General features: G+C 34.7%; 1 long non-coding RNA gene across 1 annotated transcript; it reads right to left on the minus strand.

The window, feature by feature from the left end:
• Nucleotides 1-4,313: 4,313 nt before the first annotated feature.
• LOC107152625 lies at nucleotides 4,314-9,416 on the minus strand. Its single transcript, XR_001504806.2, has 3 exons — nucleotides 8,116-9,416; nucleotides 6,719-6,777; nucleotides 4,314-4,717 (listed from the first exon to the last, which is right to left on the minus strand). It is a non-coding gene; the product is annotated as an uncharacterized LOC107152625 (long non-coding RNA).
• Between the last annotated feature and the right edge of the window lie 9,809 nt (nucleotides 9,417-19,225).

Raw genomic sequence — 19,225 nt, forward strand, 5'->3', positions numbered from 1 at the left:
ATGGCAATATGTAAATCAATGGATGTGTAACTGATGTGATTCTGCAATCTGTGTATGGGGTGAAGGTGGGAGTTCATAACCCACTTGAATCAAAGTGTGGAATATGATATGTCAAGAAATTTGTAATGTTTTGAACAACCCACAATAAAAAAATTAAAAAAAACAAACTTACAGATAAGATCATGTCAATAGATGTAGAAAAAACATTCGATAAAATATAGCACCCCTTCATGTTCAAAACACTAGAAAAACAAGGGATATCTCAACATTGTAAAAGCTATCTATGCTAAGTCCCAGGCAAACATCATTCTAAAAGGAGAAAAATTGAAAGCATTCCCTCTAAAAACAGGAACAATACAGGGATACCCTCTTTCACCACTTCTATTTAACATAGTTCTTGAAATTCTAGCCAGAGCAATTAGACGAAGGAAATTAAAGGGATAAGGATAGGAAGATAAGAATTCAAATTAGCACTATTTGCTTATGATATGATTTTACACGTAAAAGACCAAAAAATTTCACCAGAAAACTTCTAGAATTAGTACATGAATTCAGCAAAATAGCAGGATATAAAATCAACACCCATAAATCAAAGACATTTCTATATATCAGTGACAAATCCTCTGAAAGTGAAACAAGGAAAACTACCCCATTTACAATAGCCTCAAAACAAACAAAAAAACTTGGTAATCAACTTACCAAAGAAGTGAAAGACATGTACAATAAAAATACAGAATGCTAAAGAAAGAAATTAAAGAAGACCTTAAGATCATCTCCCTTGTTCTTGGATAGGCAGAATTACTATTGTCAAAATGACCATACTACCAAAAGCACTATATTTAATTCAATTCCAATCAAAATCCCAATGACATTTACAAATAAAAAAAAATCATGAAATTCATCTGGAAAAATAAGAGATCCAGAATAGCTCAAGCAATCCTTAGCAAGAAGAGCGAAGCAGGTGGCATTACTATACCAGACCTTAAACTATACTACAGGGCATTAATAACAAAAACAGTGTGGTATTGGCACCAAAATAGATTGGTAGACCAATGATACAGAATAGAGGAAACAGAGACGAACCCACATAAATACAGTTATATTAGACAAAGGAAATAATATTATTGTAAGTTTTATTATTACTACTTTTATAATATTGTTACTGATAATAATCCTATTTACAAATATCCTAATGAGATCTTAATGAGATAGAAATTTTGGGATACACAAAGAACACTAAGTCTCTGAAGGAAAAAATATTTCCATTAACAAACAACTCATGATCCAGACAAAGGCGGCTAAAAAAAGTAAGGGTACACTAAAAAGCCCATAAATTACTTTGTAACTTTCTGGTTCTTTATAAGTTTTTTGGAATATAGCAAAACAGGAACAAGACAATTAGAAAGAGACTATTAACCTTGTGAATCTTGAGGCTAACATTTGATTGAATCATGACACTTTTTCCCAGCCATCTGATTGACCACCCAATTGCCACAGGCAGTGATATAAGATGAAACTTTCATACCAGACCAGATCCTCTAGCGGAGAAACATGGTTTCAATCAATATTTACCAGCTGTGAGATTCCCAGTCTTTCAGTTTACATATTCAACCTAATAATGTACCCTAATTTAGTAAAAACTTGACCTTAGGCCATGGCTGCACATCTTACTCTTGAGATTGCCCACACACTGACAGTGTAGATTTTCTCCTTCCTAAAACAGCATTTCTTTGTTAGACTGATTCGTCCTTACATTCTTTTCTGTGATGGAGTCAAGAACCTGGAAGTTTCAAATAGAGGTCTCCTTTGTTTCTGGAAATCTTGAACCCCCATGCAGTAGACACTAGGAGCTACGTGATATATAAAAAGTCAAGGACTGCTATGTAGATATTTTCATAACTTTAGCATTCATAAGATCTATATGGAGTTTTAACGTTCATAGGATTCATGAGGAGGTTTTCAAGGTGCATTTTTCAGACTGAAGGGTAGAATCTGAAGGGAAATAGAGGAAAAAAGACAGACATTTCCTTTGTGTTCTTAATTGCATCACTGCATTCTGTATCATAGTTACCTTTCCTTTCTTCATGGGCAATGATGTTAGAAGGGAAGAATCGGGGAATACAGAGGTTTGAGGACTAAAAGTTTCCATTTAGGCCATCAACTCCAAACTCCTTATTTTACAAATGAAGAGATTGAGGCTTAAAGATGATACAAGAATGGCTCAGTGGTTTAAAATATGAAATTGGCAGATTAACATTTTGCTAAAGGATTTGACAGTTATTTTCAAATACCTGTTCCCCTAGAAAAGCAGACACCGCTGCTTCTGTTACTTAAAGTGGTGTCTTTTTTTCCTAGGGAGTTTCTCCAGTATGACAGGAAGTGATTTTTCCTAGTGCTATGAATAATCACCTCTATGCTTTGTCAGGCAGGCACTGCGGCTACAACACATGGAACAATACCCTAGTGCCCCAGCAGGGTTAATGAGCGCCCCAAGGCTACTAATTTATCATAAGGGAGTAGCTTAGAATTCAGGAAGATTAGATTCTTCTTTATTATATCTCCGCCTTTTAAATTTTGTTAACCTAATGCCCTTAACATTTCCCACCATTATGCTTCTTTCCTTCTCCTTAAACCCATAGTCCTTACAGGAGCCATGCACGCTTTTATCACCTTCCTTAACCTCAACCACTGCTTCATCACCTTATGCCCATGTCAGAATTCCGCATAGCAGGGACTTTCCTTCTAGACAAATTCAAATATTTTCTTAATCTCCCTTTTGAATTCTATTGTCCTAGGAAACAAGTTTAACTATTGTCCCATTTCAATCCTTTGACTTCTATAGTTCTGAACATAAACTTTGTGATCATCCCTGTAATTACAGTTCCATCCACCTGTCCCTTTTCTGTGGGTGTTCCTAAATTTTGATCAGCTTCTTTTAGCAAATTTAACTATTTTGATGCCTTTAATCATCTTGTCAATGTTAATGACCCCCCAAATCTTGATCTTTAGTCCTGATGTCTCATGAACTTTCTAATCTTGTAATTCCAGCTGTTCTTTTAAATCTCTTGCCAAGTGCTAATTGATAAGTAAAAACAAACTTGTCATCACACTAACTAAATCATACTCATTCCCAAGACACCATTTAAAAAAAAACTATAAATTGTTTTATATGTCAAACATGTAGTAAATTTTGCTCTTACTTTAAAAATATATTTGAAGAATTAAAACATTTTATGCTTTTTCTGGGTTTTCTTAGTGAAAGCCTTTTTTTCTAGCCTGTTTGCCATCACCTGAGTCTATCCCTCCATCTGTCCCTCCATCCATCCTCCATCATTTCATTCTTCCAGACAAATTTTATAAATGGGCTGTATAAAAAAACCTCAGTGTCAATTTTCACTTGGTTAAATTTACCAAGTGGTTTTGAGTATATTGAGCTCTTCTAACTGGTTGAATCACTAGTCCTCCCCTGTTTTACCCTCACTTCACTCTAATAAATCCAACATTGTGCTCCCAAGGTTGTGCTCTGTTAATAAAGGGTAAGAGTGTGGGATCAGTTTATCCTAAACCAGCTGCACTGAATCCTTTGTTTGTTCTTATTTGGGTTGGGAGCAACTCCCTAAAAAATAAAGAAGGTGGAGAAAAATGGCCCACCACAGTGACAGTTTATTTAAGAATGTCCTGATGCCAGGGTCATCCTCACTCTTAAGAAGCATTAACTCATAATCTCCAGTTGTCATTTCTAGATTCTGGCCAAAGAGTTACACAGCTTCTTGTCAACAGAGAACACTTGAGTGCCCTACTTAGAGAAGCCAGCTCCATGCCAAATACATGTATCATTCTGTGGGCTTTATAACTGCAGCCTCTTTGAAAAGCCAAGTGTGGATAATCATGTCAAAGAATAGGAATCTGTGTTGTAATCCTTAAGGAATGTTAGCAATCTATTATTTTTCTCCTTAATTTTTAAATCCTGTTGCTTCATAAGTTTACTGATTCTTTGACTCACAGATTCATTCATTTGGCAAATATTGTTGAGCTACTACTATTGGACGCCAAACACTTAGTTTGGTTCTGAGAATAAAATGTTAAATATGCTAGACCCAGACTCTGCCAGAAACAGAAATTACAAAGAAATTTGGGGAGCATCAAAATGAGAGAAGTATAGAGTACTGCACAGGCATGTGGCCTTGCTATCACGAGCTCCCTTCTGCTACCTGTTGGCAATGAGATCTGCTTCTTGCTCTTCTTAACTTTTAAGATTGCTTAACTTTTCAAAGGCCCATTTCCTCAGATATAAATTCTGGTCAATATCAAGATCTGATTCAAATATTTATTATGTGAATTAAAATTTTACCAACTGTTTAGTACAGCATTTGATACACAGCAAATGTCATTAAATGTTAATTGCTATAGTAACAACTAATTTTGTTACAAACCATTTTATTATGTTGATTTTCACTTCTTAAAATTCGTTTTGCCTTATTTCTCAGGAGCTATATTTTTCACTTCTGATTCAGTCTAATGAGACAGATAGATATTAAACAAATCATCAAAGGAAGAAGTACAGGATCACAAATGGTCTCAGCATCTTCATAAATACATTTAAAGAAAAAAAATGTTATTTATCACAGCAAAAAACAATATGGTTTAAGTTATAAAATTGAAACAAACTACCCCCAATATCAAGGAAATGTTATGCTTCCTTCCAGAGCTCCAAATCCTAAAATAAGAAAAGAACAAAGATTAATCTTAAAATTTAGAATCTGTTTCTAATAGCCCTCTCCCTTGTTCTGTGAAGTAGCTGGCAAAATCTACTATTAATTACAGTTTTGTGATAGGCTACATTATATACATAGCAATTTAAATCAGTCACATCTTTCAGAATGCAAGTTATGCTAGGTACTCAGTTAGCATTAGGAATATTCTTCTATTTTCAATCTAACCACATAAATCACAATATGGTGTTTCTGTGCTTTTTCAATGAAGGAAAGGAGGAACAGTAATAAATGCACTTATGATTTACTTCATTTATTTCTAGGTCTTAGTGCAGAGTGATCAAGGATGTGAACTCTGGAATCTCTCTTAGATGTGAGACTTGTGGCTACTTACTTATACTCTCAGAACCCAGGTTCTTCATTACTACAGTAAGGTTAGTAACAATATCTACCTCAAATGGTTAGAAGAGAATGTGGCACACGCTGAGAACCCAGACTCTAAGTTTAAACAAAGAAAAATTAACTATTTAAGCCTAATTTGCCTACAACTGGGGGTTTCACTGCAGGCAGACCTTTCTCTGAGTCTTGGGGACCAATGAAGAACTATATGACAAATAAAGGATCACGATAAGTCATACCTAAACTTTAATATTCTTGTTTACTCCCTTATTCTTTCTGTGTGAGCTCTATATAATATCTAAATGTCTTGCTTATCTTGTAAACCTTGCAACTTAATATGATGTTTGGCAAACAACAGAATTGTTGAATTGAATATTCATTAAGGCAGAAGAGATTTTTTTAATTTTAATGTTTGTCCTTACAAAAACAGTACCTATTGGAAATTTACAGATTGATTTAAAGAGAATTGGAAATTTCCAGTCTTATCTGTCACACAGATGGATTTTCATTTATGTGATATGTTATTTATGGTTGGAATTTATTCACTCTAACTACTCTAACATCACTTATGCACCCTTTACAAATAGCACTAGGATATGACATAGCCAGTTTCACTATGGACATAGTTATTGCCAATTGTTGTAATGTTGATATGGAAAAAGCAACTACTGTATTTAGCAACTGTTCCAGTAAAGCATTCCCCAGCTGTCTGGGAGTCGCAATCCATAGTCTTAAATAGATGTACCTGTCATCAGTTTTATTAGCTTCAAGCTATATGTGTCATCTGTTGGTTTTGGATGTGGAAACTGGTGTGGGCAAATGTTCTTCTCAAAATATATATTTTAAAACACATGCAATTACTTGTGTATTAATATCATTCCACAAATTCAGAATCCACAAATAATTTGTTTTAATTATATAGTTCATTTATTATATTTTAATTTCATATTTCAGAGTCTACTCATGATAATTAGAAATGTAGAAGAGGTCTTTTTGCCCCACATCCTTCCTTAGTTGCCTCTGAGGGTATGCTTCCTGGAGATTTTCAGTGGAAGTATGGAAAGCCTTAAACTACTGGGGAATCTGTATTTCTGTCAAAATGAGAAATTAACGTATATGCAATCAATTTAATTTATTCAAAGCACTATAAACACAGATATGCTAACTTGAAATAAATATAGAAAACAAAATGGAAAATGAGGAGAAAAGTCATATTAAAATGATTTGACACAGGAAATGTAAGAAGGCACTAAGCTGTGAGCTTCTAGTTCACAAGAGCAATGACTCCCAGTTTAGTACTCCTTAGGGAAGAATAAGGAAAAGCAGTCAGGACCTGGGAAAGTCTTAGCTCTCAGTTAATCAAAGCAGCTCTGCATAAACCTGTTTTTTATTTTGGGAGAATATTCAGGCTTTAGAGAGACCACAGTCTCTAGGTCTTTGTTATTACTATTTTGTAATATGATAAATGATTGATCTAATTTGAAGACTCAGAGTTTCAATGTTAAAACAATATTTGTTCCCCTAGCTTAGAGTACTGAGAGTAATTTTAAAGCTACAGAATAAAAAAATTGTTTAGAAAATGCAGAGGCATACACAGTGACACCTACCTATTTCCATAGTCGTCTCTAATTGTTTCAAGTCCAGGGCACAACACTGAAGTATGATCCTGTAAAATAATTACACATGGAGGTGCATTGATATGATATAGGTGTGTCATTTCTAGTGATCAACATGTAGTTTATAGATTTAGAAGAGTAATTAGAATAAAGTTTTATTTTATGTTAGTTTTATTATTTGAAGATTTATTTTATTAATGTTTTTATTGATTTTTGAAAAGACAATATATGCGATAAAATCTACAAAATGGATGGTAAAAGGTCTCTGTCTTCACTGTGTCCTTTAGTTTTTCTTAACACAGCCAATATTAACTAGATACTCATGTACCTTCCAGAGCTATGAAAGGAAACATTGGATATATTTCTACTTATGGGGTAAGAGGCATGCATGTATAAACAGTAAATGAGTGTTGGGTGAGTGATTTCAACAAGTATTTTAGTAGCTCAAAAGGACTAGAGAAGTTTTAGCTAGTTTGCTTAGGGAAGGCTGTGCAGGAGATCATATTTGAACTAATTTTGCAGTATATTGAAAGTTTTTGGACTTATAGTGAATTTAGAAATTTAAATTTTTCCCTCCAATGTTCAGATTTTATAGAGAATTGAGACATCAGACACAGATATGTGTCAGTTATATGCCTGATAAAACAATTAGAGAAAATGGTTTTTACTTTTACAGTAAAACAGTTTACAAATTCTCTCCCCTTCAACTCCCTTTCCCAGCTTTGTTTTAGGACAGCCTCAGGAGCTATAAGTTGAGTCTACAGAGCAGATTGTCCCAGAAAGGACATCTTTTTTGAATCTAGGGCACAGAAACAAGGATAAAAGGGTAGGATTACCTATTATTTAATCTGGTTGAGAACACAGATGGATAGACGTTATATATTGTCATATAACTCATTTTCTATCTTTCATTAAGAATAAGAAAGAGGTGAGGCCAGGTGTATTCCTAAGACAGTGTTCCTTCTTTGTGGAAACATGAGATGAGCAGAAAGGAAATTCCTTAATCCTTCCTTACAAAAAATGCAGGCAATTTGCAGAAATCATTTAACAACAGACAGAAGTTCTTCTGGGTCAAAAGCAAAATGAGTAATACATGATTACCTAACTAGTAATAGTACTATCCAACGGTAGAAAAAAATGAACACAGATAAGTTATAAGGTCAAATCAAGGGCATAGAGATACAAATTTGCTAAATTGGAGAGAGAGACAGCCAACACACAGATGGGAGAGAGTGGTTGGTAAACACTTAATAGGTCAGGAGTGAGAAGAGGGGAAGCTGTAGTTTATACTGTCTGCTGATTTCTGTGATATAAATATACCTACTATTCCCTATAGTGGGTATATATAAATATACCCACTATACCCACTAGCTATCAACATGACATACCTGAACACAGAGCTGAGAAGAGATGTGCACAGTTGGTCTCATGAACAGATCCAAGCCAGTTCCAGCGCACCCAGGGAGGAGGAAATACTGAAGTGTGAAGACTTGAGTGCTTTAGGAATGTTAGTGGTGTTTTTTGGCAGTAGGGTGGGTGTTTTAGTCAGCTTTTTCACTGCTGTGTCTCAAAGATCCGACAAGAACAATCAGAGGAGGAAAAGTTTATTTGGGGGCTCATAGTTTCAGAGGTCTCAGTCCATAGAAGGCTGACTCCATTCCTCTGGGGTATGAGGTGAGGCAGAACATCACTGTAGAAGAGTGTGGTAAAGCAAGGTGACTCGGGACATTGCAACATGAAACAGGGACCTACCTCCTCCAGCCATACCCTACCTGCTTTCAGTTACCACTCAGTTAATCCCTATCAGGAAATTAATTCAATGATTGTGTTAAGGTTCTCATAACCTAATCATTTCACACCTAAACCTTTTTGCATTGTCTCATACATAAGCTTCTGGGGGACACCTTATATCCAAACCATAACAGGTGGGACTGGTGCACCTCCATATAGGTCAGTGTTTCCAAAATACATCACGTTGAGACCTGAATGTTATAGGAAGATCACTTGGTAGCTATATTGGGTAATAACAGCCTCAATTCAGCCAGAACAGTTTCATTTTTCATCTGTTACCCTCTGCCTAAAAAAGTACCTAAAGCCACAGACTGGTTTTTGGTTTTGTCCTTGTTTATTATTGCATTTAAAGCACTATCCTAGAAAGTAGTGATCACTGTGTAATTTTTTTTAAAAAAATGACTTGCTTATAATACTAAAAAAAAAAAAAGAAAGAAAAGGGAAAAATATCCCCTGAAAAGAGGATATAATTATTTGACATATAGAGATTATTTATTCCTAGGAGTCTGAGAAAACTATGAAGCCACACATTTTCTGGTTATTCAAAGTTGAAAACAAAATACTGACCTGTTGTTGTAAATGCAAACTAAAGCCACTCTAAATACCTGTCTGGATGACCAGTTGGCTTCTTTACTGCATCTGTTATGCAAAATACAATTTACTATCAGCAACAGATGGAATATTGCTAATCCAAACACTTGAAATCCTAAATGCTCTAAAGTCTGAAACTTTTTGAGTGGTGACATGTGCCACAAAAGGAAAATTTCACACCTGATATGTGTTGGGTTGCAGTCAAAATATAAGGGCATAATGCACAGTTTACTTAGCATCCCTAAGAGAAAACAACAACAAAAAACCTCTCAGTCCCCTCAGCTGCTGCAAACTTTAATGTCCACAATTATTAAAAATGTCATGTAAAATTACATTCATTAAAAAACTTCTTCACAGCAAAGGAAATAATCAAGAACATGGAGAGAGAAAGCCTACAGAATGGGAGAAAATCTTTGCCACCTGAACTTCAGATAAAGCATTAATCTCCAGGATATATGAAGAACTCAAAAAATTAACAGCAAAAAAAAGCAAATAACCCAATCAATAAATTGGACAAAGGAACTGAACAGGTGCTTACAGAAGAAGAAATATAAATGGTTAACAAATATATGAAAAAAATGTTTAATATCTCTAGTATTTAAAGAAATGTAAATTAAAACTACACTGAGATTCTATCTCACTCCAGTCAGAATGACAATTATCAAGAATACATGTAACAGTAAATGTTGGTAAGGATATAGGGAAAAATGTTCACTCATACATTGCTGATGGGACTGCAAATTGGTGTGACCAATCTGGACAACAGTATGAAGATTCCTTGGAATGGAATTTTTGCATTGTCTCACACATGAGCTTCTGGGGACACCTTATATCCAAACCATAACAGGTGGGACTGGTGAACCTCCATATAGGTCAGTGTTTCCAAAACACATCACGTTGAGACCTGAATATTATAGGAAGACCACTTGGTAGCTATTTGACCCATTATCCTTCTCCTTAGTTTATACCCAAAGGACTTAAAATGAACATATTATAGTGATGCTGCCACATCAATGTTTATAGCAGCTCAATTAACAATAACTAACCTATGAAACCAATGTAGGTGCCCTTCAACAGATGAATGGATAAAGAAAATGGATATATACACAATGCAATATTACTCAGCCATAAAGAAGAATAAAATTATGGCATTTCCTGGTAAATGAATGTAACTGGAGATTATCATGCTAAGTGAAATAAGTCAATCCCCCAAAACCAAAGGCTGAATATTCTCCCTGATAGATGGATACTAACACATAAAGTTCATTGTATTAGACAAAGGGGAATAAAGGGAAGGGAGGGATAGGGGAATAAAGGGAAGGGAGGGATATGGGAATAGGAAAGACAGTAGAATGTATTGGACATAACTTTCCTATGTTCATGTATGAATACATGACCAGTATAAATCATGTACAACCACAAAAATGGGATCCTAATTAGAATAAGTTATATTCCATGTATGTATAATATGTCAAAATATACTCTACTGTCATGTTTACCTAAAAAGAACAAATAAAGAATAAAATTAAAAATTTAAAAGAGATTACCTTCAGTATATGTATATTAGCCAGCCCTATGTAACACTTAAAAGAATTTCTTGTTTAGACTTGGAATCCCATCCCTAAGATATCTCATTATGTATATGCAAATACTACAAAATCTGAAAAAAATCTGAAATCCAAAACACTTTTGATCTCAAACATTTTGGATAAGGGCTGCACAACCTAGAAATGCTAATGGCTCCAAGTGTCTATCTCTGGCTTAACTCTCTCTCTTCTTAGCCTTTAGAATCATTTTCCAATTGCCCATTGGATATCTTTTATGTTCAGCAGGGATTTATGCTTAATAAATTCAACACCAAGTTCATCCTGCCCTGTCCTGAAACACATACATTTCTGAATTCCCTGTCTCATGAATGGAATCACTTTCTGCCCAACCATGAAGAAGATAACACCAAGATAAACATGTGAATTATCCTAGAAGACGTCTCCCTCCCATAACTGCTGAGTATCAAATACTACCTGTTTATCCATACAATACTTGTCAAATAACTCCTATTTTCTCTTTCCTTATTTGTATGTCTTTAATTCAGGCTTTCAAGTTTGTATTGTAGTAATCTCCCTATTGTTTATATACATTTTTGCTATTTACTTCCAGGATTTTATGAGTTATTTTTACCAAATACAGTTTGTATAACATCACAGTCATTGATAACTACTCAAGGTAAACACATGGACCTCAAAAATCCTATAAGGTATCTTGTCAGAATTTCACCTTATTACCACAGTTTGTATGGTTCTTTATGCTCTGTTCCCAGCCTAGTATTTCAGTTTTCATCTGAAAATGCTTCCTCCAGCATAGTAAAGATGTTTAAAAAAAAAAAAAAAACTGAGTCTGTCCCTTCTCAACCACAAGCTCAAGGCAGACATTGCAAATTACCCACGAACTTTTCACATGGAATAAGGATATAGCTTCAGAATTCTCATCAATCAGTCATAGATTTCAAGCAGCTGCCTCATGGGAATTTGTTCATGAAATGCAGCATACTGTGTGTGGCAGACCATTTATACTTTATCTCACTTTTTACACCATAACCATACTTATAATTTCAGGAACACACTGAGTGTGTTTATGCCATCCTGCCTTTGAACATGTTGTTCCCATTACCTGAATTCTCTTCTCCTTTTCTACTTTCCTTTCCTGCTTTTCAGGTAAATTGATATTTTATCTTTCAATGTTTTTTTTTTCTCATGTCTCACTTTTTCTTTGACATTTCCATGACTTTATCTCGTACCTCTTCCACCCCAAGGAAACTAAACTCTTTCTCCTCTGTGCATTGTAATTGTTTATATGCTAACTACTTAACTAGACTATAAGGGAAATTTTGCTCAAAGAAAAAGTTTCAAAATGAATTCTATTTTCCTAGCACTTAATGTACTCCTTAGGGCACAGAAGTTCATAAAAAATGATTCTAAAATTATTAAAATACAAAAAAGCATACTTAAAAACCTGCCACTAGCATATCCCTCTACTCCCAATTCAGCTCCTCAGACCAATTAGTTTTAGATTTGTTAAAGAGGAGAACAAAAGCCAGTTCCAACTTCAGTCCCTATGATGACTTTACCACCAGTTTAAAAAAAGATAAATAGTTCAGTACGTCCTACAATGAATTAAAAACTGGTTAATTACCAAAGCTTTCAAGCCCAAAAAGATGAGTGGAATCCAATCTGTCAATAAGACTGTCCTTGCTCAATAACAATAGGAACTAGTTAGAAATATAACCCTAAATCCCTTTATTCTTTCTTTTCATGTCTTTTTTAAAAAAGGTAACATGATATGGAAAACATTTTTAAATAAGAAAAAAAATATGAATCCTGGGAAGGTTTTTCTACATATATATATTATATGTATGTATAATGCTATGTCAACATAGAATTTTCTCATAAACTTGAGAATTATAAAACATCATTCTGAGTATTTTATATAATTACTATTTTAATAGTGATGAGAAACATACATTTGAAAAACAATATGGGTACAATATGCTTTCCCTAACGTCTCCTCTCAGAATGTGACTAGTGTGCTTGGAGGAAATCCATGTAATGTTAGACCATAAAGTTGTCAACACAGCAAGAGGATTTTCCTCACCCAGTTTAAGGTTGCCAGATAATTGGTTTAAACTTGGCTATGTGGACAAATGAAGAGCTCTATCCATATTCAGAATGATTATTGTCTTTGATTTCCTGTCCCACATCACTGACAACAATATTCTTAGATATTAACCAGTAACACATCCTATGTTTACATATATTACAATATGGACTTTCCCCATTTTTATTCTCCTTCTAAGACTCATACATTTGATTCTATATTATTCCCTCATTTCTTAAACCAAAAGTTGTGTTCATGAACCCCTAGAACTGTATGTAAAACATTCTATATATGTGCACATTTCCTTGGGAAATGATGCAGTTTTATTAATTTTTAAAAAGATTTTATGTTAAAAAACATGAGAAACTGCTCTAATAAAAGTTGTCTTCCTCTCAGTATTCCCTCCTGAGTAATGTTCTTTTATTATCTGCTCTGTATGTACAACCTCTACAACTCTGAGAGTTCCATTTCCCATTTACAGTTGGATGCTATCCTGACACAGAGCCAACAGCTGTCATACACAAACTCACTCTTGGGTTCCAGATCTATATTTCCAAATGCTACTGAACTGACTCCTTAAGTACATAATGAAATCCCCAAATATTGATTGAAGGCCCTCACTGCATTTGACACTCGAGAGACAAGGCAGTCTCTGCCTGCAAAGATATTTTTATGTAACTATGATTTCTGGGCACATAACATATGCTAGGAATTGTGCTAAAGATTTTACCTGCATTATGTCATTCTTACAACATCTGTGAGTTTTACAGATGAGGAAGCTAAGTTTCAGGGAGATTATATAACCTTATTACCTACTTACTCAGTCAGAAGGACTGAATTTGAATTGATTTTGTCTGTCTCTAGGGTCTGAGAGGTTTCACTGCCTCTCTCACAATAGCAATTCACAGTTGGAAGCAGCTCATTGCAATGATATACACACTACGGTAAACACAGGATGGGTCCTACTTGGAAACCCTCTATGATATCTTTAGTCCTACTTATAATTAGGCCTCAACATACCTCTCAGTCCTCAGTTGCCAGCACATTCCCCATCTCATTTTAGCATCTAGTTATACAATACAAAGGAAAATTGTTCTATGGAGGAAATGGTTAAGGTGATATTTTCTAGTTTGCTTGCTTGGCAAAGAATTAATTTGTACAGAAATGAAATTTCAGAAAAGACATAACAAAATTCAGGAAAACAGTTGGAATAAGTATGAGAAAACTAGTGACAATCTGTTTGAAAAAAAAGATGACAACAATTAATATTGGAGGGTGCCAATGCACCTCAATGGAAGAAAAAAATGATCTTTTCAATGGAATTTTTGGGAAAACTGGATAGCTGTACACAAAAAATAAAATTAGACCCTTACCTCACAAAATTTACAAAAATTAACACAAGGTAGATAAAATATCTAAATGTAAAAACTAGAACTATACAGCTCTTGGAAGAAAATATACTGATCTCAGATTTTACATGCTTTCTAAGATATTATAATAAAAGTATAAGCAACAAAAGAAAAACTAGATAATTTGGCTTTTGTTAAAATTAAAAACTTCTGTGCTTCAAAAGATACTATCTAGAAAGTAAAAAGATAAACTACAGAATGGAAGGAAACATTTCAAATGATATATTTAAAAGTATAGGGGCTGGGGTTGTGACTAGTGGTATGGTGCTTGTCTAGCATGTATGAGGCACTGGGTTCGATCCTCAGCACCACATAGAAATAAATTAGTTAATTAACAAATAAATAAATAAAGATATTATATTTTTTAGAAAGTCTAGCACCCCAAATATATTAAAGACTCCTACTACTGAATAATAAAATAACTCTACTTAAACATGGTCAAAGGATTTGAAAAAGCTTTTCTCCAAAGAAGATGTAAGAATGGGCAATAAATATGAATAGATGCTTAGGTCATTAGTCATTAGGGAGATGAAATTCAAAATCCTAATAAAATATCACTTCATACTCATTAAAATGACTTCAATACAAAAGAAAAACAATGACGAATATTGGCAAGGATGTAGATAAATCAAAACCCTCATATATCATTGACGGGAATGTAAAATGGAGCAGCTACTTGGAAAACAGTTTGGCAGTTCCTCAAAAAGTTAGACATAGAGTTGTCATATAACCCACCAACTTCACTCCTAGATATATACTTATGAGAAATGAAAACAAAAATCCATAAAATTTGAAGATTAAGACTCATAACAGCATTATCATAATAGCTCAAAGAAGAAATGACTCAATTATCCATTAACTGAATTAATAAATAGACAATATGTAAACTATCACACAATGAAATATTATTCAGTCATATAACAAAAGAATGAAGTCCTTATATGTGCTATGACATGGTTGAACTTTGAAAACATTATCATAAGTAAAAGAAGCTAACCACAAAAGTCAAATATTGTATGATTCCACTTATATGAAATTTCCTACGCAGGGAAATCCATAGGAGCAGAAAGTAGATCGGCAGTTTCCAAGAAATGACAGAGGGGGGATGTGGACTGATTGACGATTACTATGGCATTTCTTTTGGACATGATGAAAGTATTATAGAATCAGTATAGTATCAATTATTTTATAACTTTGTGAATATACTGAAAACCACTGAATTGTCCCTTTTAAAATGGCAAATTTTTATGGCACAGAAATTTTATTTACACTTTTTAAAAAATACCTGTTTCATAGGGTTAATGTAAGACAAGCTGAGACGCAGAGAACCTATTTGATAAACACCAATCCTCAAATATTTAAAGAACCAAGTATAAAAGATGTCTTTTATTCAGTTTTGAAAATTTTAAATAATTAATTTATTAGTTAATAGTATATGGAAAGTGGCTGAAAATGTAATAAAACTTTTTTTTGAATACTTCTTATAGGGCTAATGACACAAAAGGAAGATATTGGACCACATTAGTCACATTTTCCTGACTAGGACAATTGCTGCTAATGTTATTACACCAAGCTGATTATATTCATTTTAAGCATCACTACCATAACACACCTAGATATGGACACAGCACCTCATCCAACAGTTGAGTAAACTAATTACTAAATTTCTGTTATGACTATGTTGGTTGCTATGCCACAAAACAGATATTTAAAAAATACAATGCAAGCACAATAATAACGTCAGTGTTTTGTATCATCATTAGTGGAGCCACTATCTGAAGCAAAAAAAAAAGTTTAGTGTTATTAGAATTAAATTATGGCAGCTTATGATCTTTTCACAAATGCAATAAGTAGTGGTGAGCTTATAAATTTAAATGGTAGTACAGCACACTGTAAAAGTTACCTTATGTCATAAGAAGTGTAGGCAACTGCATTCCTGAAAAATGTACATGTTGCCCTAAAGGTTTAATGTGCCCTTGTCCAAAATAGAATACAATATTCATTTCATTCTGATGACAAGTTGATGTCATTGCAAACAAAGGTAACTTAGGTACAATAGTTTTAGAAGATCCTGTTCCCTACATTATGCATTTCTAAGGAATAAATCTTTCTCAAGAATATCAGTTCAAAGGATATTTAATAAGTTCATCAAAGTATAATGATGCAGAAGAAAAACCAGTGTTATACAGTTTATTGGGGGGCATATTCTGTAAATGCCAAAAGTCATAGAAGACTATTATCACGCAATGATCCACAGTTTTAGTTGAATAAAAAATAAGAAATAAAATATAAGCACATCCAGTCTCCTGAAACAATCTGTCTCATCCACATTTCCATGGTTTAACTTTGGTTCTCTTATGTCGGGCAGTCACAATACAAGGAAAAGAAACAAAAAGAAAGAAGGAATGAAGGAAGAGAGGGAAGAAGACAGAAAAAACAATGAAAGAGGAAAAAAAGAACAGAAGAAATAAAACAAAAACCATATGAGGAAAAACTAAAGGAAACAGACCGAGGCTTTGTATTAAAAACAGCATTAGCAAATGTAAAATAGTTCATAGGTGACTTTTCCTTCCCAATCCAATAGCTAATGTCTGTTTTGGCAGGTTTCCGGTATATAACCAAGCTGGATAGAAAGGTCTGTATTCTCTCCAAGACTGAGATGCAGCTAGATATATAGTATACAACTTCTTTATTCTCCTTTATTCTTTAGACACTACTCTAAAAGTACTTTTACAATACATGAGTATAATAGACATTTGAAGGGAGTTTATTTTTAAAAAAATTTTTGTGGAACTAAAAATCTCTAAAATGTAAGAAATAAGATTGAGAGGGTTCTGTAGGTATTTGCCACCCACATTCCCTACTCCAACTATGGCACACAAGTTGGCCCATCCTCAATGTTCTGTGTGTTTGGGGGCAAGACTTATCATTTCTTCCTTCATAAAATGTCCATGTGATGTGGGGAAGCTTCTGTGTCCAGGATGTGATCTTCCCTTCTGTCTTCCATAGCAGGGCCCAGCTTTCTTACTTTGGGAGTTGGTGGGACCCTCTTTGATGCAGTTCCAGAGTTGCCTGCAGGATCCAGATGTCACCACACTCCTGCTGGGCTCTTTGCTCTATCCTATCCTGTTTCTCTCTTTCCAAAAGCACTCCTCAACTAAGCCTTTAGGAATCTGTCCTAAAACACCAAGAAAATAATGTTCCTGTCACAGATACTTTAGAAATTGTAATTGTTTCTGGAAAATATATTTTTAAAATGTATTCATCTCAGCATATTCTTTTGGTTTGAAGTAGCTTTGTTGGCTTCTAAGATATGAGCTAAAATCACATGAAATCTGAATCAGAACTAAATATACCAGCAGAAAAATTTAAGTAATTAAATAATGTTTTTAAATAATGTTGATCAAGACTTGCTTTCACTGCCTTCAGAACTTTCCCTAATTTCCTCTCACCTTCTCAAGCCTTGTTGGCTGGGGAAATGCCTACCCTTTAGGGATTAGTTTTCACTTCTGGACCCCTGAAGTTAGCTAGGGCATCCTTCTTAGGGGCTTACAGAGTGCCTCCTACTTACATCATGCTGGACAGTCACACGTCCTGGTGATCCTGAGCTCCCCTCATCCCACCCTTTGCAAAAAAAAAAAAGAAAGAAAAGAAAAAGAAAAAAAGTTTTAGTTGGATAAAAAATAAAATTTACCAGGTTTTAAAAAAACCTGGTATAAAAATATTTTCTGAAAGCTAGGCAAAGACTAGATCTTTTTCTCTATGTTATCTCCATTTTCAGCATGGTGCCTACACACTGTAGGTACTGAAATATTTGTTGAATGAATGCTTCCTTTATGTCTATGAAGTGAATATTATACTGTATACTTAATGTAATATTCTGGTTTGAGTCTATAAACAAAATTACATAGATCAAAGAAATAAAATGTCTTCCCATTTTGAATTATAAGTTATATAACTTGCTATTGACAACTGAAAAAGAGACACTATTGTTGAGAAAACTTGGGAGTGACTGTAGCACAAGATAAAATAACATGAATGTAATTTTTAGGACAATTAACATCAAGAATAAAATATTCAGGCTATGTTTGGAGTAAGTATATAAACTCGAGTCAACACATATTGATTAAGCACTTCATATTTCACCAGCACATTTTTCAATTACATGTGAAACATGGATTATTAATGAAAAAAGTCATAAACGATACAAGATAAAATCTAAGTTAATGTGAAAAATATATGGCACATGCAAGTATTTTTTGAGATGGATCTTATAGGATGTGTGCAATTTGAGTAAATGGAGCATAAGTTTTCTTACTAAACATGAGAAAGAGTGAAGTATGGATTTGACATATGTAGTAAATCATAAGAAAATTGGTCTCATTTAAGTGGAGGACATGGGTTAGGGGATGGAGAAGATAAAAATTAGACAAATAAAGTTAGACTAGATGATAGGAAATCTTAAGATGGACACTTCAAATTGATTTCATGAACAAGAAGAAAGGACAGGTTGTTGAGATAAAAGTGGCATGTTTACTGAGAACAAAGTTTCAGAACAGTGGTTCTGCTAGTATTTAAAATGAGATGGGGGGAGATCCAACATGGCGAGTGGGGAGGCAGCGCTTTCAGTACCTCCTCAATAATGGGGTCAGAGAGACACATTGATACGCTTAGATTCGACCTGCTGAGAAACTCCTAGCAAAATTCCACTAAAGAGAGACCGGCCGGGAATTGGTACGATTTTTGGAGGTGACAGTTTGCCCCAGACGAGTGAATCTCTGCCACGCAGCGCAGAGGTCCAGACCTGCCAGCCGCTGCCCGCGTGACTCAGTGACTGTCGGCTGCCTGCACGCGGCCCCCGCGTCTGGGCGGATAGCCACCGAGGCGCAGCGCAGCAGGAGCGGTGCAGGGACTCTAGGAAGAGGTCTCTCGCCAAGCCTTCATGAAATAGCGAACCAGGAGCTGAAACCAACCAGAGACAGACCAGTCCCACCCCTCCCTTCGGACACTCCGGCAAGGAGCCTGGGGCCCGCCATAGCAGAGAGGTGACATCACC

This window comes from Marmota marmota, unplaced genomic scaffold, assembly GCF_001458135.2.
Source record: "Marmota marmota marmota unplaced genomic scaffold, marMar, whole genome shotgun sequence".
Lineage (NCBI taxonomy): Eukaryota > Metazoa > Chordata > Mammalia > Rodentia > Sciuridae > Marmota > Marmota marmota.